Genomic DNA, 20550 nt, shown 5'->3' with positions numbered 1-20550 from the left:
GTGATCAGTGCCCGATCAGCCACGTCATCAGTGCATGAGCAGTCACGTGATCAGTGCATGAGAGCCACGTGATCAGTGCCTGCTCGGTCACGAGATCTGTACTTGAGCAGCCACGTGATCAGTGCCTGCAGAGTCACGTGATCAGGGCCTGCTGAGCTGCGTGATTCCTGCCGGCTCATCTGCATGACAATTGCCAGCTGAGCTGGGTGATTCCTGTCGGCTCATCTGCTTGACAATTGCCAGCTGAGCTGCGTGATTCCTGCCTGGTCACCTGATTGATTATTGGCAGGTCAGCAGCATGATTCGTCACTGCTGGGCTCCACGCTTATTGCCTACTGATTGCCTGGTTAGGGTCTGCACAGCTCTTTGAGTATTGCCTCCGGAGGTCCCTGTTCGGGCGCCACCTGCCGGGGACCAGCCCCAGCTGATCCAGGGTATTCGAAGGAGAGATGGCCTAGGCGACTATTTATATGCTCATCAGAGACATCAAGAATAATAGTATGAGGAGAGCTCAGTAGGAAAATTCGGTGGAGAAAAGAGACTGAGTAGCTTGGTTTACGCGGGAGACCAATAAAACTTCAAGACAAGAAGTTTGCACCACTTACGTAGGCCGCAGGCGCACTCTCGAATAGCGGAAGGTGCCTCACCCTAGACACCATCTCGAGTGGGTCTTAGCAGCCCAGGCATAATTAGTAAGCGTGGTGGGTTCCGTGCTCCAGATGGAGACTCGGCTGGAAGGTACAGGGAAGAATGACAAGGAACTTTATGAATTGGAGCTGTAAGTTAACTCTTTGACAGAGAGAGCGAGATGGTGGTGGGGGACAGCCCCCAGGGAAATCAGGGGTGAGAGCACAAAGCAATAAAGTAGGCACACTCTGGTTTTCTTCAGGGGGAGATGCTCGAGAATATCCGGGTGGACTCCTGAGGCTCGATCCCGCATTTGCGTATGCCAAGCCTCCTTCCTCATGACCTTTGTCCAGAGTGGAATGCCTCACCGGCTCCCGGCACATTATCAGTGCATGATCAGTCACGATATCAGTGCATGATCAGCCACGTGATCACTGACTGCACAGTCACGTGATCAGCGCCTCTCAGTCACGTGATCACCGTATGATAAACACGTGATCAGTGAACGCTCAGCCACGTGATCACTGCATGCGCAGTCAGGTGGTCAGTTCCTGATCAGCCACGTGATCAGTGTGGGCACAGTCCCATGATCAGCGCCCGTCAGTCACTGATCACTGCCTGATAAGCACGTGATCAGTGCATGATGAGCCACGTGATCAGTGCGTGCTCGGTCACGAGATCTGTACTTTATCAGCCACGTGATCAGTGCCTGCAGAGTCACATGATCAGGGCCTGCTGAGCTGCGTGATTCCTGCCGGCTCATCTGCATGACAATTGCCAGCTGAGCTGGGTGATTCCTGTCGGCTCATCTGCTTGACAATTGCCAGCTGAGCTGCGTGATTCCTGCCTGGTCACCTGCTTGATTATTGGCAGGTGAGCAGCATGATTCGTCACTGCTGAGCTCCACGCTTATTGCCTGCTGATTGCGTGGTTCGGGTCTGCTCAGCTCTTTGAGTATTGCCTCCGGAGGTCCCTGTTCGGGCGCCACCTCTCGGGGACCAGCCCCAGCTGATCCAGGGTATTCGAAGGAGAGATGGCCTAGGCGACTATTTATATGCTCATCAGAGACATCAAGAATAATAGTATGAGGAGAGCTCAGTAGGAAAATTCGGTGGAGAAAAGAGACTGAGTAGCTTGGTTTACGCGGGAGACCAATAAAACTTCAAGACAAGAAGTTTGCATCACTTATGTAGGCCGCAGGCGCCCTCTCGAATACCGGAAGGTGCCTCACCCTAGACACCTTTTCGAGTGGGTCTTAGCAGCCCAGGCATAATTAGTAAGCGTGGTGGGTTCCGTGCTCCAGATGGAGACTCGGCTGGAAGGTACAGGGAAGAATGACAAGGAACTTTATGAATTGGAGCTGTAAGTTAACTCTTTGACAGAGAGAGCGAGATGGTGGTGGGGGACAGCCCCCAGGGAAATCAGAGGTGAGAGCACAAAGCAATAAAGTAGGCAGACCCTGTTTTTTTTCGGGAGGACATGCTCGAGAATATCCGGGTGGACTCCTGAGGCTCGATCCCGCATTTGCGTATGCCAAGCCTCCTTGCTCATGACCTTTGTCCAGAGTGGAATGCCTCACCGGCTCCCGGAACATGATCAGTGCATGCTCAGTCACGATATCAGTGCATGATCAGCCACGTGATCACTGACTGCACAGTCACGTGATCAGCGCCTCTCAGTCACGTGATCACCGTATGATAAACACGTGATCAGTGAAGGCTCAGCCACGTGATCACTGCATGCGCAGTCAGGTGGTCAGTTCCTGATCAGCCACGTGATCAGTGCGGGCACAGTCCCATGATCAGCGCCCGTCAGTCACTGATCACTGCCTGATAAGCACGTGATCAGTGCATGATGAGCCACGTGATCACTGCGTGCTCGGTCACGAGATCTGTACTTTAACAGCCACGTGATCAGTGCCTGCAGAGTCACATGATCAGGGCCTGCTGAGCTGCGTGATTCCTGCCGGCTCATCTGCATGACAATTGCCAGCTGAGCTGGGTGATTCCTGTCGGCTCATCTGCTTGACAATTGCCAGCTGAGCTGCGTGATTCCTGCCTGGTCACCTGCTTGATTATTGGCAGGTCAGCAGCATGATTCGTCACTGCTGGGCTCCACGCTTATTGCCTACTGATTGCCTGGTTAGGGTCTGCACAGCTCTTTGAGTATTGCCTCCGGAGGTCCCTGTTCGGGCGCCACCTGCCGGGGACCAGCCCCAGCTGATCCAGGGTATTCGAAGGAGAGATGGCCTAGGCGACTATTTATATGCTCATCAGAGACATCAAGAATAATAGTATGAGGAGAGCTCAGTAGGAAAATTCGGTGGAGAAAAGAGACTGAGTAGCTTGGTTTACGTGGGAGACCAATAAAACTTCAAGACAAGAAGTTTGCACCACTTACGTAGGCCGCAGGTGCACTCTCGAATAGCGGAAGGTGCCTCACCCTAGACACCATCTCGAGTGGGTCTTAGCAGCCCAGGCATAATTAGTAAGCGTGGTGGGTTCCGTGCTCCAGATGGAGACTCGGCTGGAAGGTACAGGGAAGAATGACAAGGAACTTTATGAATTGGAGCTGTAAGTTAACTCTTTGACAGAGAGAGCGAGATGGTGGTGGGGGACAGCCCCCAGGGAAATCAGGGGTGAGAGCACAAAGCAATAAAGTAGGCACACTCTGGTTTTCTTCAGGGGGAGATGCTCGAGAATATCCGGGTGGACTCCTGAGGCTCGATCCCGCATTTGCGTATGCCAAGCCTCCTTCCTCATGACCTTTGTCCAGAGTGGAATGCCTCACCGGCTCCCGGCACATTATCAGTGCATGATCAGTCACGATATCAGTGCATGATCAGCCACGTGATCACTGACTGCACAGTCACGTGATCAGCGCCTCTCAGTCACGTGATCACCGTATGATAAACACGTGATCAGTGAACGCTCAGCCACGTGATCACTGCATGCGCAGTCAGGTGGTCAGTTCCTGATCAGCCACGTGATCAGTGTGGGCACAGTCCCATGATCAGCGCCCGTCAGTCACTGATCACTGCCTGATAAGCACGTAATCAGTGCATGATGAGCCACGTGATCAGTGCGTGCTCGGTCACGAGATCTGTACTTTATCAGCCACGTGATCAGTGCCTGCAGAGTCACATGATCAGGGCCTGCTGAGCTGCGTGATTCCTGCCGGCTCATCTGCATGACAATTGCCAGCTGAGCTGGGTGATTCCTGTCGGCTCATCTGCTTGACAATTGCCAGCTGAGCTGCGTGATTCCTGCCTGGTCACCTGCTTGATTATTGGCAGGTGAGCAGCATGATTCGTCACTGCTGAGCTCCACGCTTATTGCCTGCTGATTGCGTGGTTCGGGTCTGCTCAGCTCTTTGAGTATTGCCTCCGGAGGTCCCTGTTCGGGCGCCACCTGTCGGGGACCAGCCCCAGCTGATCCAGGGTATTCGAAGGAGAGATGGCCTAGGCGACTATTTATATGCTCATCAGAGACATCAAGAATAATAGTATGAGGATAGCTCAGTAGGAAAATTCGGTGGAGAAAAGAGACTGAGTAGCTTGGTTTACGCGGGAGACCAATAAAACTTCAAGACAAGAAGTTTGCACCACTTATGTAGGCCGCAGGCGCCCTCTCGAATACCGGAAGGTGCCTCACCCTAGACACCTTCTCGAGTGGGTCTTAGCAGCCCAGGCATAATTAGTAAGCGTGGTGGGTTCCGTGCTCCAGATGGAGACTCGGCTGGAAGGTACAGGGAAGAATGACAAGGAACTTTATGAATTGGAGCTGTAAGTTAACTCTTTGACAGAGAGAGCGAGATGGTGGTGGGGGACAGCCCCCAGTGAAATCAGAGGTGAGAGCACAAAGCAATAAAGTAGGCAGACCCTGTTTTTTTTCGGGAGGACATGCTCGAGAATATCCGGGTGGACTCCTGAGGCTCGATCTCGCATTTGCGTATGCCAAGCCTCCTTGCTCATGACCTTTGTCCAGAGTGGAATGCCTCACCGGCTCCCGGCACATGATCAGTGCATGCTCAGTCACGATATCAGTGCATGATCAGCCACGTGATCACTGACTGCACAGTCACGTGATCAGGGCCTCTCAGTCACGTGATCACTGTATGATAAACACGTGATCAGTGAACGATCAGCCACCTGATCACTGCATGCGCGGTCAGGTGGTAAGTTCCTGATCAGCCACGTGATCAGTGCGTGCACAGAACCATGATCAGCGCCTGTCAGTCACTGATCACTGCCTGATAAACACGTGATCAGTGCATGATGAGCCACGTGATCAGTGCCCGATCAGCCACGTCATCAGTGCATGAGCAGTCACGTGATCAGTGCATGAGAGCCACGTGATCAGTGCCTGCTCGGTCACGAGATCTGTACTTTATCAGCCACGTGATCAGTGCCTGCAGAGTCACATGATCAGGGCCTGCTGAGCTGCGTGATTCCTGCCGGCTCATCTGCATGACAATTGCCAGCTGAGCTGGGTGATTCCTGTCGGCTCATCTGCTTGACAATTGACAGCTGAGCTGCGTGATTCCTGCCTGGTCACCTGCTTGATTATTGGCAGGTGAGCAGCATGATTCGTCACTGCTGGGCTCCACGCTTATTGCCTACTGATTGCCTGGTTAGGGTCTGCACAGCTCTTTGAGTATTGCCTCCGGAGGTCCCTGTTCGGGCGCCACCTGCCGGGGACCAGCCCCAGCTGATCCAGGGTATTCGAAGGAGAGATGGCCTAGGCGACTATTTATATGCTCATCAGAGACATCAAGAATAATAGTATGAGGAGAGCTCAGTAGGAAAATTCGGTGGAGAAAAGAGACTGAGTAGCTTGGTTTACGCGGGAGACCAATAAAACTTCAAGACAAGAAGTTTGCACCACTTACGTAGGCCGCAGGCGCACTCTCGAATAGCGGAAGGTGCCTCACCCTAGACACCATCTCGAGTGGGTCTTAGCAGCCCAGGCATAATTAGTAAGCGTGGTGGGTTCCGTGCTCCAGATGGAGACTCGGCTGGAAGGTACAGGGAAGAATGACAAGGAACTTTATGAATTGGAGCTGTAAGTTAACTCTTTGACAGAGAGAGCGAGATGGTGGTGGGGGACAGCCCCCAGGGAAATCAGGGGTGAGAGCACAAAGCAATAAAGTAGGCACACTCTGGTTTTCTTCAGGGGGAGATGCTCGAGAATATCCGGGTGGACTCCTGAGGCTCGATCCCGCATTTGCGTATGCCAAGCCTCCTTCCTCATGACCTTTGTCCAGAGTGGAATGCCTCACCGGCTCCCGGCACATGATCAGTGCATGCTCAGTCACGATATCAGTGCATGATCAGCCACGTGATCACTGACTGCACAGTCACGTGATCAGGGCCTCTCAGTCACGTGATCACCGTATGATAAACACGTGATCAGTGAACGCTCAGCCACGTGATCACTGCATGCGCAGTCAGGTGGTCAGTTCCTGATCAGCCACGTGATCAGTGCGGGCACAGTCCCATGATCAGCGCCCGTCAGTCACTGATCACTGCCTGATAAGCACGTGATCAGTGCATGATGAGCCACGTGATCAGTGCGTGCTCGGTCACGAGATCTGTACTTTATCAGCCACGTGATCAGTGCCTGCAGAGTCACATGATCAGGGCCTGCTGAGCTGCGTGATTCCTGCCGGCTCATCTGCATGACAATTGCCAGCTGAGCTGGGTGATTCCTGTCGGCTCATCTGCTTGACAATTGCCAGCTGAGCTGCGTGATTCCTGCCTGGTCACCTGCTTGATTATTGGCAGGTGAGCAGCATGATTCGTCACTGCTGAGCTCCACGCTTATTGCCTGCTGATTGCGTGGTTCGGGTCTGCTCAGCTCTTTGAGTATTGCCTCCGGAGGTCACTGTTCGGGCGCCACCTGTCGGGGACCAGCCCCAGCTGATCCAGGGTATTCGAAGGAGAGATGGCCTAGGCGACTATTTATATGCTCATCAGCGACATCAAGAATAAGAGTATGAGGATAGCTCAGTAGGAAAATTCGGTGGAGAAAAGAGACTGAGTAGCTTGGTTTACGCGGGAGACCAATAAAACTTCAAGACAAGAAGTTTGCACCACTTATGTAGGCCGCAGGCGCCCTCTCGAATACCGGAAGGTGCCTCACCCTAGACACCTTCTCGAGTGGGTCTTAGCAGCCCAGGCATAATTAGTAAGCGTGGTGGGTTCCGTGCTCCAGATGGAGACTCGGCTGGAAGGTACAGGGAAGAATGACAAGGAACTTTATGAATTGGAGCTGTAAGTTAACTCTTTGACAGAGAGAGCGAGATGGTGGTGGGGGACAGCCCCCAGTGAAATCAGAGGTGAGAGCACAAAGCAATAAAGTAGGCAGACCCTGTTTTTTTTCGGGAGGACATGCTCGAGAATATCCGGGTGGACTCCTGAGGCTCGATCTCGCATTTGCGTATGCCAAGCCTCCTTGCTCATGACCTTTGTCCAGAGTGGAATGCCTCACCGGCTCCCGGCACATGATCAGTGCATGCTCAGTCACGATATCAGTGCATGATCAGCCACGTGATCACTGACTGCACAGTCACGTGATCAGGGCCTCTCAGTCACGTGATCACTGTATGATAAACACGTGATCAGTGAACGATCAGCCACCTGATCACTGCATGCGCGGTCAGGTGGTAAGTTCCTGATCAGCCACGTGATCAGTGCGTGCACAGAACCATGATCAGCGCCTGTCAGTCACTGATCACTGCCTGATAAACACGTGATCAGTGCATGATGAGCCACGTGATCAGTGCCCGATCAGCCACGTCATCAGTGCATGAGCAGTCACGTGATCAGTGCATGAGAGCCACGTGATCAGTGCCTGCTCGGTCACGAGATCTGTACTTTATCAGCCACGTGATCAGTGCCTGCAGAGTCACATGATCAGGGCCTGCTGAGCTGCGTGATTCCTGCCGGCTCATCTGCATGACAATTGCCAGCTGAGCTGGGTGATTCCTGTCGGCTCATCTGCTTGACAATTGCCAGCTGAGCTGCGTGATTCCTGCCTGGTCACCTGCTTGATTATTGGCAGGTGAGCAGCATGATTCGTCACTGCTGGGCTCCACGCTTATTGCCTACTGATTGCCTGGTTAGGGTCTGCACAGCTCTTTGAGTATTGCCTCCGGAGGTCCCTGTTCGGGCGCCACCTGCCGGGGACCAGCCCCAGCTGATCCAGGGTATTCGAAGGAGAGATGGCCTAGGCGACTATTTATATGCTCATCAGAGACATCAAGAATAATAGTATGAGGAGAGCTCAGTAGGAAAATTCGGTGGAGAAAAGAGACTGAGTAGCTTGGTTTACGCGGGAGACCAATAAAACTTCAAGACAAGAAGTTTGCACCACTTACGTAGGCCGCAGGCGCACTCTCGAATAGCGGAAGGTGCCTCACCCTAGACACCATCTCGAGTGGGTCTTAGCAGCCCAGGCATAATTAGTAAGCGTGGTGGGTTCCGTGCTCCAGATGGAGACTCGGCTGGAAGGTACAGGGAAGAATGACAAGGAACTTTATGAATTGGAGCTGTAAGTTAACTCTTTGACAGAGAGAGCGAGATGGTGGTGGGGGACAGCCCCCAGGGAAATCAGGGGTGAGAGCACAAAGCAATAAAGTAGGCACACTCTGGTTTTCTTCAGGGGGAGATGCTCGAGAATATCCGGGTGGACTCCTGAGGCTCGATCCCGCATTTGCGTATGCCAAGCCTCCTTCCTCATGACCTTTGTCCAGAGTGGAATGCCTCACCGGCTCCCGGCACATGATCAGTGCATGCTCAGTCACGATATCAGTGCATGATCAGCCACGTGATCACTGACTGCACAGTCACGTGATCAGGGCCTCTCAGTCACGTGATCACCGTATGATAAACACGTGATCAGTGAACGCTCAGCCACGTGATCACTGCATGCGCAGTCAGGTGGTCAGTTCCTGATCAGCCACGTGATCAGTGCGGGCACAGTCCCATGATCAGCGCCCGTCAGTCACTGATCACTGCCTGATAAGCACGTGATCAGTGCATGATGAGCCACGTGATCAGTGCGTGCTCGGTCACGAGATCTGTACTTTATCAGCCACGTGATCAGTGCCTGCAGAGTCACATGATCAGGGCCTGCTGAGCTGCGTGATTCCTGCCGGCTCATCTGCATGACAATTGCCAGCTGAGCTGGGTGATTCCTGTCGGCTCATCTGCTTGACAATTGCCAGCTGAGCTGCGTGATTCCTGCCTGGTCACCTGCTTGATTATTGGCAGGTGAGCAGCATGATTCGTCACTGCTGAGCTCCACGCTTATTGCCTGCTGATTGCGTGGTTCGGGTCTGCTCAGCTCTTTGAGTATTGCCTCCGGAGGTCACTGTTCGGGCGCCACCTGTCGGGGACCAGCCCCAGCTGATCCAGGGTATTCGAAGGAGAGATGGCCTAGGCGACTATTTATATGCTCATCAGCGACATCAAGAATAAGAGTATGAGGATAGCTCAGTAGGAAAATTCGGTGGAGAAAAGAGACTGAGTAGCTTGGTTTACGCGGGAGACCAATAAAACTTCAAGACAAGAAGTTTGCACCACTTATGTAGGCCGCAGGCGCCCTCTCGAATACCGGAAGGTGCCTCACCCTAGACACCTTCTCGAGTGGGTCTTAGCAGCCCAGGCATAATTAGTAAGCGTGGTGGGTTCCGTGCTCCAGATGGAGACTCGGCTGGAAGGTACAGGGAAGAATGACAAGGAACTTTATGAATTGGAGCTGTAAGTTAACTCTTTGACAGAGAGAGCGAGATGGTGGTGGGGGACAGCCCCCAGTGAAATCAGAGGTGAGAGCACAAAGCAATAAAGTAGGCAGACCCTGTTTTTTTCGGGAGGACATGCTCGAGAATATCCGGGTGGACTCCTGAGGCTCGATCCCGCATTTGCGTATGCCAAGCCTCCTTGCTCATGACCTTTGTCCAGAGTGGAATGCCTCACCGGCTCCCGGCACATGATCAGTGCATGCTCAGTCACGATATCAGTGCATGATCAGCCACGTGATCACTGACTGCACAGTCACGTGATCAGGGCCTCTCAGTCACGTGATCACTGTATGATAAACACGTGATCAGTGAACGATCAGCCACCTGATCACTGCATGCGCGGTCAGGTGGTAAGTTCCTGATCAGCCACGTGATCAGTGCGTGCACAGAACCATGATCAGCGCCTGTCAGTCACTGATCACTGCCTGATAAACACGTGATCAGTGCATGATGAGCCACGTGATCAGTGCCCGATCAGCCACGTCATCAGTGCATGAGCAGTCACGTGATCAGTGCATGAGAGCCACGTGATCAGTGCCTGCTCGGTCACGAGATCTGTACTTGAGCAGCCACGTGATCAGTGCCTGCAGAGTCACGTGATCAGGGCCTGCTGAGCTGCGTGATTCCTGCCGGCTCATCTGCATGACAATTGCCAGCTGAGCTGGGTGATTCCTGTCGGCTCATCTGCTTGACAATTGCCAGCTGAGCTGCGTGATTCCTGCCTGGTCACCTGCTTGATTATTGGCAGGTGAGCAGCATGATTCGTCACTGCTGGGCTCCACGCTTATTGCCTACTGATTGCCTGGTTAGGGTCTGCACAGCTCTTTGAGTATTGCCTCCGGAGGTCCCTGTTCGGGCGCCACCTGCCGGGGACCAGCCCCAGCTGATCCAGGGTATTCGAAGGAGAGATGGCCTAGGCGACTATTTATATGCTCATCAGAGACATCAAGAATAATAGTATGAGGAGAGCTCAGTAGGAAAATTCGGTGGAGAAAAGAGACTGAGTAGCTTGGTTTACGCGGGAGACCAATAAAACTTCAAGACAAGAAGTTTGCACCACTTACGTAGGCCGCAGGCGCACTCTCGAATAGCGGAAGGTGCCTCACCCTAGACACCATCTCGAGTGGGTCTTAGCAGCCCAGGCATAATTAGTAAGCGTGGTGGGTTCCGTGCTCCAGATGGAGACTCGGCTGGAAGGTACAGGGAAGAATGACAAGGAACTTTATGAATTGGAGCTGTAAGTTAACTCTTTGACAGAGAGAGCGAGATGGTGGTGGGGGACAGCCCCCAGGGAAATCAGGGGTGAGAGCACAAAGCAATAAAGTAGGCACACTCTGGTTTTCTTCAGGGGGAGATGCTCGAGAATATCCGGGTGGACTCCTGAGGCTCGATCCCGCATTTGCGTATGCCAAGCCTCCTTCCTCATGACCTTTGTCCAGAGTGGAATGCCTCACCGGCTCCCGGCACATTATCAGTGCATGATCAGTCACGATATCAGTGCATGATCAGCCACGTGATCACTGACTGCACAGTCACGTGATCAGCGCCTCTCAGTCACGTGATCACCGTATGATAAACACGTGATCAGTGAACGCTCAGCCACGTGATCACTGCATGCGCAGTCAGGTGGTCAGTTCCTGATCAGCCACGTGATCAGTGCGGGCACAGTCCCATGATCAGCGCCCGTCAGTCACTGATCACTGCCTGATAAGCACGTGATCAGTGCATGATGAGCCACGTGATCAGTGCGTGCTGGGTCACGAGATCTGTACTTTAACAGCCACGTGATCAGTGCCTGCAGAGTCACATGATCAGGGCCGGCTGAGCTGCGTGATTCCTGCCGGCTCATCTGCATGACAATTGCCAGCTGAGCTGGGTGATTCCTGTCGGCTCATCTGCTTGACAATTGCCAGCTGAGCTGCGTGATTCCTGCCTGGTCACCTGCTTGATTATTGGCAGGTGAGCAGCATGATTCGTCACTGCTGAGCTCCACGCTTATTGCCTGCTGATTGCGTGGTTCGGGTCTGCTCAGCTCTTTGAGTATTGCCTCCGGAGGTCCCTGTTCGGGCGCCACCTGTCGGGGACCAGCCCCAGCTGATCCAGGGTATTCGAAGGAGAGATGGCCTAGGCGACTATTTATATGCTCATCAGCGACATCAAGAATAATAGTATGAGGAGAGCTCAGTAGGAAAATTCGGTGGAGAAAAGAGACTGAGTAGCTTGGTTTACGCGGGAGACCAATAAAACTTCAAGACAAGAAGTTTGCACCACTTATGTAGGCCGCAGGCGCCCTCTCGAATACCGGAAGGTGCCTCACCCTAGACACCTTCTCGAGTGGGTCTTAGCAGCCCAGGCATAATTAGTAAGCGTGGTGGGATCCGTGCTCCAGATGGAGACTCGGCTGGAAGGTACAGGGAAGAATGACAAGGAACTTTATGAATTGGAGCTGTAAGTTTACTCTTTGACAGAGAGAGCGAGATGGTGGTGGGGGACAGCCCCCAGTGAAATCAGAGGTGAGAGCACAAAGCAATAAAGTAGGCAGACCCTGTTTTTTTTCGGGAGGACATGCTCGAGAATATCCGGGTGGACTCCTGAGGCTCGATCCCGCATTTGCGTATGCCAAGCCTCCTTGCTCATGACCTTTGTCCAGAGTGGAATGCCTCACCGGCTCCCGGCACATGATCAGTGCATGCTCAGTCACGATATCAGTGCATGATCAGCCACGTGATCACTGACTGCACAGTCACGTGATCAGGGCCTCTCAGTCACGTGATCACCGTATGATAAACACGTGATCAGTGAACGATCAGCCACCTGATCACTGCATGCGCGGTCAGGTGGTAAGTTCCTGATCAGCCACGTGATCAGTGCGTGCACAGAACCATGATCAGCGCCTGTCAGTCACTGATCACTGCCTGATAAGCACGTGATCAGTGCATGATGAGCCACGTGATCAGTGCCCGATCAGCCACGTCATCAGTGCATGAGCAGTCACGTGATCAGTGCATGAGAGCCACGTGATCAGTGCCTGCTCGGTCACGAGATCTGTACTTGAGCAGCCACGTGATCAGTGCCTGCAAAGTCACGTGATTAGGGCCTGCTGAGCTGCGTGATTCCTGCCGGCTCATCTGCATGACAATTGCCAGCTGAGCTGCGTGATTCCTGCCTGGTCACCTGCTTGATTATTGGCAGGTGAGCAGCATGATTCGTCACTACTGGGCTCCACGCTTATTGCCTACTGATTGCCTGGTTAGGGTCTGCACAGCTCTTTGAGTATTGCCTCCGGAGGTCCCTGTTCGGGCGCCACCTGCCGGGGACCAGCCCCAGCTGATCCAGGGTATTCGAAGGAGAGATGGCCTAGGCGACTATTTATATGCTCATCAGAGACATTAAGAATAATAGTATGAGGAGAGCTCAGTAGGAAAATTCGGTGGAGAAAAGAGACTGAGTAGCTTGGTTTACGCGGGAGACCAATAAAACTTCAAGACAAGAAGTTTGCACCACTTACGTAGGCCGCAGGCGCACTCTCGAATAGCGGAAGGTGCCTCACCCTAGACACCATCTCGAGTGGGTCTTAGCAGCCCAGGCATAATTAGTAAGCGTGGTGGGTTCCGTGCTCCAGATGGAGACTCGGCTGGAAGGTACAGGGAAGAATGACAAGGAACTTTATGAATTGGAGCTGTAAGTTAACTCTTTGACAGAGAGAGCGAGATGGTGGTGGGGGACAGCCCCCAGGGAAATCAGGGGTGAGAGCACAAAGCAATAAAGTAGGCACACTCTGGTTTTCTTCAGGGGGAGATGCTCGAGAATATCCGGGTGGACTCCTGAGGCTCGATCCCGCATTTGCGTATGCCAAGCCTCCTTCCTCATGACCTTTGTCCAGAGTGGAATGCCTCACCGGCTCCCGGCACATTATCAGTGCATGCTCAGTCACGATATCAGTGCATGATCAGCCACGTGATCACTGACTGCACAGTCACGTGATCAGCGCCTCTCAGTCACGTGATCACCGTATGATAAACACGTGATCATTGAACGCTCAGCCACGTGATCACTGCATGCGCAGTCAGGTGGTCAGTTCCTGATCAGCCACGTGATCAGTGCGGGCACAGTCCCATGATCAGCGCCCGTCAGTCACTGATCACTGCCTGATAAGCACGTGATCAGTGCATGATGAGCCACGTGATCAGTGCGTGCTCGGTCACGAGATCTGTACTTTATCAGCCACGTGATCAGTGCCTGCAGAGTCACATGATCAGGGCCTGCTGAGCTGCGTGATTCCTGCCGGCTCATCTGCATGACAATTGCCAGCTGAGCTGGGTGATTCCTGTCGGCTCATCTGCTTGACAATTGCCAGCTGAGCTGCGTGATTCCTGCCTGGTCACCTGCTTGATTATTGGCAGGTGAGCAGCATGATTCGTCACTGCTGAGCTCCACGCTTATTGCCTGCTGATTGCGTGGTTCGGGTCTGCTCAGCTCTTTGAGTATTGCCTCCGGAGGTCCCTGTTCGGGCGCCACCTGTCGGGGACCAGCCCCAGCTGATCCAGGGTATTCGAAGGAGAGATGGCCTAGGCGACTATTTATATGCTCATCAGAGACATCAAGAATAATAGTATGAGGATAGCTCAGTAGGAAAATTCGGTGGAGAAAAGAGACTGAGTAGCTTGGTTTACGCGGGAGACCAATAAAACTTCAAGACAAGAAGTTTGCACCACTTATGTAGGCCGCAGGCGCCCTCTCGAATACCGGAAGGTGCCTCACCCTAGACACCTTCTCGAGTGGGTCTTAGCAGCCCAGGCATAATTAGTAAGCGTGGTGGGTTCCGTGCTCCAGATGGAGACTCGGCTGGAAGGTACAGGGAAGAATGACAAGGAACTTTATGAATTGGAGCTGTAAGTTAACTCTTTGACAGAGAGAGCGAGATGGTGGTGGGGGACAGCCCCCAGTGAAATCAGAGGTGAGAGCACAAAGCAATAAAGTAGGCAGACCCTGTTTTTTTTCGGGAGGACATGCTCGAGAATATCCGGGTGGACTCCTGAGGCTCGATCCCGCATTTGCGTATGCCAAGCCTCCTTGCTCATGACCTTTGTCCAGAGTGGAATGCCTCACCGGCTCCCGGCACATGATCAGTGCATGCTCAGTCACGATATCAGTGCATGATCAGCCACGTGATCACTGACTGCACAGTCACGTGATCAGCGCCTCTCAGTCACGTGATCACCGTATGATAAACACGTGATCAGTGAACGCTCAGCCACGTGATCACTGCATGCGCAGTCAGGTGGTCAGTTCCTGATCAGCCACGTGATCAGTGCGGGCACAGTCCCATGATCAGCGCCCGTCAGTCACTGATCATTGCCTGATAAGCACGTGATCAGTGCATGATGAGCCACGTGATCAGTGCGTGCTCGGTCACGAGATCTGTACTTTATCAGCCACGTGATCAGTGCCTGCAGAGTCACATGATCAGGGCCTGCTGAGCTGCGTGATTCCTGCCGGCTCATCTGCATGACAATTGCCAGCTGAGCTGGGTGATTCCTGTCAGCTCATCTGCTTGACAATTGCCAGCTGAGCTGCGTGATTCCTGCCTGGTCACCTGCTTGATTATTGGCAGGTGAGTAGCATGATTCGTCACTGCTGAGCTCCACGCTTATTGCCTGCTGATTGCGTGGTTCGGGTCTGCTCAGCTCTTTGAGTATTGCCTCCGGAGGTCCCTGTTCGGGCGCCACCTGTCGGGGACCAGCCCCAGCTGATCCAGGGTATTCGAAGGAGAGATGGCCTAGGCGACTATTTATATGCTCATCAGAGACATCAAGAATAATAGTATGAGGATAGCTCAGTAGGAAAATTCGGTGGAGAAAAGAGACTGAGTAGCTTGGTTTACGCGGGAGACCAATAAAACTTCAAGACAAGAAGTTTGCACCACTTATGTAGGCCGCAGGCGCCCTCTCAAATACCGGAAGGTGCCTCACCCTAGACACCTTCTCGAGTGGGTCTTAGCAGCCCAGGCATAATTAGTAAGCGTGGTGGGTTCCGTGCTCCAGATGGAGACTCGGCTGGAAGGTACAGGGAAGAATGACAAGGAACTTTATGAATTGGAGCTGTAAGTTAACTCTTTGACAGAGAGAGCGAGATGGTGGTGGGGGACAGCCCCCAGTGAAATCAGAGGTGAGAGCACAAAGCAATAAAGTAGGCAGACCCTGTTTTTTTTCGGGAGGACATGCTCGAGAATATCCGGGTGGACTCCTGAGGCTCGATCTCGAATTTGCGTATGCCAAGCCTCCTTGCTCATGACCTTTGTCCAGAGTGGAATGCCTCACCGGCTCCCGGCACATGATCAGTGCATGCTCAGTCACGATATCAGTGCATGATCAGCCACGTGATCACTGACTGCACAGTCACGTGATCAGGGCCTCTCAGTCACGTGATCACCGTATGATAAACACGTGATCAGTGAACGATCAGGCACCTGATCACTGCATGCGCGGTCAGGTGGTAAGTTCCTGATCAGCCACGTGATCAGTGCGTGCACAGAACCATGATCAGCGCCTGTCAGTCACTGATCACTGCCTGATAAACACGTGATCAGTGCATGATGAGCCACGTGATCAGTGCCCGATCAGCCACGTCATCAGTGCATGAGCAGTCACGTGATCAGTGCATGAGAGCCACGTGATCAGTGCCTGCTCGGTCACGAGATCTGTACTTGAGCAGCCACGTGATCAGTGCCTGCAGAGTCACGTGATCAGGGCCTGCTGAGCTGCGTGATTCCTGCCGGCTCATCTGCATGACAATTGCCAGCTGAGCTGGGTGATTCCTGTCGGCTCATCTGCTTGACAATTGCCAGCTGAGCTGCGTGATTCCTGCCTGGTCACCTGCTTGATTATTGGCAGGTGAGCAGCATGATTCGTCACTGCTGGGCTCCACGCTTATTGCCTACTGATTGCCTGGTTAGGGTCTGCACAGCTCTTTGAGTATTGCCTCCGGAGGTCCCTGTTCGGGCGCCACCTGCCGGGGACCAGCCCCAGCTGATCCAGGGTATTCGAAGGAGAGATGGCCTAGGCGACTATTTATATGCTCATCAGAGACATCAAGAATAATAGTATGAGGAGAGCTCAGTAGGAAAATTCGGTGGAGAAAAGAGACTGAGTAGCTTGGTTTACGCGGGAGACCAATAAAACTTCAAGACAAGAAGTTTGCACCACTTACGTAGGCCGCAGGCGCACTCTCGAATAGCGGAAGGTGCCTCACCCTAGACACCATCTCGAGTGGGTCTTAGCAGCCCAGGCATAATTAGTAAGCGTGGTGGGTTCCGTGCTCCAGATGGAGACTCGGCTGGAAGGTACAGGGAAGAATGACAAGGAACTTTATGAATTGGAGCTGTAAGTTAACTCTTTGACAGAGAGAGCGAGATGGTGGTGGGGGACAGCCCCCAGGGAAATCAGGGGTGAGAGCACAAAGCAATAAAGTAGGCACACTCTGGTTTTCTTCAGGGGGAGATGCTCGAGAATATCCGGGTGGACTCCTGAGGCTCGATCCCGCATTTGCGTATGCCAAGCCTCCTTCCTCATGACCTTTGTCCAGAGTGGAATGCCTCACCGGCTCCCGGCACATTATCAGTGCATGCTCAGTCACGATATCAGTGCATGATCAGCCACGTGATCACTGACTGCACAGTCACGTGATCAGCGCCTCTCAGTCACGTGATCACCGTATGATAAACACGTGATCAGTGAACGCTCAGCCACGTGATCACTGCATGCGCAGTCAGGTGGTCAGTTCCTGATCAGCCACGTGATCAGTGTGGGCACAGTCCCATGATCAGCGCCCGTCAGTCACTGATCACTGCCTGATAAGCACGTGATCAGTGCATGATGAGCCACATGATCAGTGCGTGCTCGGTCACGAGATCTGTACTTTATCAGCCACGTGATCAGTGCCTGCAGAGTCACATGATCAGGGCCGGCTGAGCTGCGTGATTCCTGCCGGCTCATCTGCATGACAATTGCCAGCTGAGCTGGGTGATTCCTGTCGGCTCATCTGCTTGACAATTGCCAGCTGAGCTGCGTGATTCCTGCCTGGTCACCTGCTTGATTATTGGCAGGTGAGCAGCATGATTCGTCACTGCTGAGCTCCACGCTTATTGCCTGCTGATTGCGTGGTTCGGGTCTGCTCAGCTCTTTGAGTATTGCCTCCGGAGGTCCCTGTTCGGGCGCCACCTGTCGGGGACCAGCCCCAGCTGATCCAGGGTATTCGAAGGAGAGATGGCCTAGGCGACTATTTATATGCTCATCAGAGACATCAAGAATAATAGTATGAGGATAGCTCAGTAGGAAAATTCGGTGGAGAAAAGAGACTGAGTAGCTTGGTTTACGCGGGAGACCAATAAAACTTCAAGACAAGAAGTTTGCACCACTTATGTAGGCCGCAGGCGCCCTCTCGAATACCGGAAGGTGCCTCACCCTAGACACCTTCTCGAGTGGGTCTTAGCAGCCCAGGCATAATTAGTAAGCGTGGTGGGTTCCGTGCTCCAGATGGAGACTCGGCTGGAAGGTACAGGGAAGAATGACAAGGAACTTTATGAATTGGAGCTGTAAGTTAACTCTTTGACAGAGAGAGCGAGATGGTGGTGGGGGACAGCCCCCAGTGAAATCAGAGGTGAGAGCACAAAGCAATAAAGTAGGCAGACCCTGTTTTTTTTCGGGAGGACATGCTCGAGAATATCCGGGTGGACTCCTGAGGCTCGATCCCGCATTTGCGTATGCCAAGCCTCCTTGCTCATGACCTTTGTCCAGAGTGGAATGCCTCACCGGATCCCGGCACATGATCAGTGCATGCTCAGTCACGATATCAGTGCATGATCAGCCACGTGATCACTGACTGCACAGTCACGTGATCAGGGCCTCTCAGTCACGTGATCACCGTATGATAAACACGTGATCAGTGAACGATCAGCCACCTGATCACTGCATGCGCGGTCAGGTGGTAAGTTCCTGATCAGCCACGTGATCAGTGCGTGCACAGAACCATGATCAGCGCCTGTCAGTCACTGATCACTGCCTGATAAACACGTGATCAGTGCATGATGAGCCACGTGATCAGTGCCCGATCAGCCACGTCATCAGTGCATGAGCAGTCACGTGATCAGTGCATGAGAGCCACGTGATCAGTGCCTGCTCGGTCACGAGATCTGTACTTGAGCAGCCACGTGATCAGTGCCTGCAGAGTCACGTGATCAGGGCCTGCTGAGCTGCGTGATTCCTGCCGGCTCATCTGCATGACAATTGCCAGCTGAGCTGGGTGATTCCTGTCGGCTCATCTGCTTGACAATTGCCAGCTGAGCTGCGTGATTCCTGCCTGGTCACCTGCTTGATTATTGGCAGGTGAGCAGCATGATTCGTCACTGCTGGGCTCCACGCTTATTGCCTACTGATTGCCTGGTTAGGGTCTGCTCAGCTCTTTGAGTATTGCCTCCGGAGGTCCCTGTTCGGGCGCCACCTGCCGGGGACCAGCCCCAGCTGATCCAGGGTATTCGAAGGAGAGATGGCCTAGGCGACTATTTATATGCTCATCAGAGACATCAAGAATAATAGTATGAGGAGAGCTCAGTAGGAAAATTCGGTGGAGAAAAGAGACTGAGTAGCTTGGTTTACGCGGGAGACCAATAAAACTTCAAGACAAGAAGTTTGCACCACTTACGTAGGCCGCAGGCGCACTCTCGAATAGCGGAAGGTGCCTCACCCTAGACACCATCTCGAGTGGGTCTTAGCAGCCCAGGCATAATTAGTAAGCGTGGTGGGTTCCGTGCTCCAGATGGAGACTCGGCTGGAAGGTTCAGGGAAGAATGACAAGGAACTTTATGAATTGGAGCTGTAAGTTAACTCTTTGACAGAGAGAGCGAGATGGTGGTGGGGGACAGCCCCCAGGGAAATCAGGGGTGAGAGCACAAAGCAATAAAGTAGGCACACTCTGGTTTTCTTCAGGGGGAGATGCTCGAGAATATCCGGGTGGACTCCTGAGGCTCGATCCCACATTTGCGTATGCCAAGCCTCCTTCCTCATGACCTTTGTCCAGAGAGGAATGCCTCACCGGCTCCCGGCACATTATCAGTGCATGATCAGTCACGATATCAGTGCACGATCAGCCACGTGATCACTGACTGCACATTCACGTGATCAGCGCCTCTCAGTCACGTGATCACCGTATGATAAACACGTGATCAGTGAACGCTCAGCCACGTGATCACTGCATGCGCAGTCAGGTGGTCAGTTCCTGATCAGCCACGTGATCAGTGCGGGCACAGTCCCATGATCAGCGCCCGTCAGTCACTGATCACTGCCTGATAAGCACGTGATCAGTGCATGATGAGCCACGTGATCAGTGCGTGCTGGGTCACGAGATCTGTACTTTATCAGCCACGTGATCAGTGCCTGCAGAGTCACATGATCAGGGCCTGCTGAGCTGCGTGATTCCTGCCGGCTCATCTGCATGACAATTGCCAGCTGAGCTGGGTGATTCCTGTCGGCTCATCTGCTTGACAATTGCCAGCTGAGCTGCGTGATTCCTGCCTGGTCACCTGCTTGATTATTGGCAGGTGAGCAGCATGATTCGTCACTGCTGGGCTCCACGCTTATTGCCTACTGATTGCCTGGTTAGGGTCTGAACAGCTCTTTGAGTATTGCCTCCGGAGGTCCCTGTTCGGGCGCCACCTGCCGGGGACCAGCCTCAGCTGATCCAGGGTATTCGAAGGAGAGATGGCCTAGGCGACTATTTATATGCTCATCAGAGACATCAAGAATAATAGTATGAGGAGAGCTCAGTAGGAAAATTCGGTGGAGAAAAGAGACTGAGTAGCTTGGTTTACGCGGGAGACCAATAAAACTTCAAGACAAGAAGTTTGCACCACTTACGTAGGCCGCAGGCGCACTCTCGAATAGCGGAAGGTGCCTCACCCTAGACACCATCTCGAGTGGGTCTTAGCAGCCCAGGCATAATTAGTAAGCGTGGTGGGTTCCGTGCTCCAGATGGAGACTCGGCTGGAAGGTACAGGGAAGAATGACAAGGAACTTTATGAATTGGAGCTGTAAGTTAACTCTTTGACAGAGAGAGCGAGATGGT

This window comes from Bos javanicus, chromosome 16 (genome assembly GCF_032452875.1).
Source record: "Bos javanicus breed banteng chromosome 16, ARS-OSU_banteng_1.0, whole genome shotgun sequence".
Classification (NCBI taxonomy): Eukaryota; Metazoa; Chordata; class Mammalia; order Artiodactyla; family Bovidae; genus Bos; species Bos javanicus.
Note: the sequence above shows the minus strand (reverse complement) of the source record.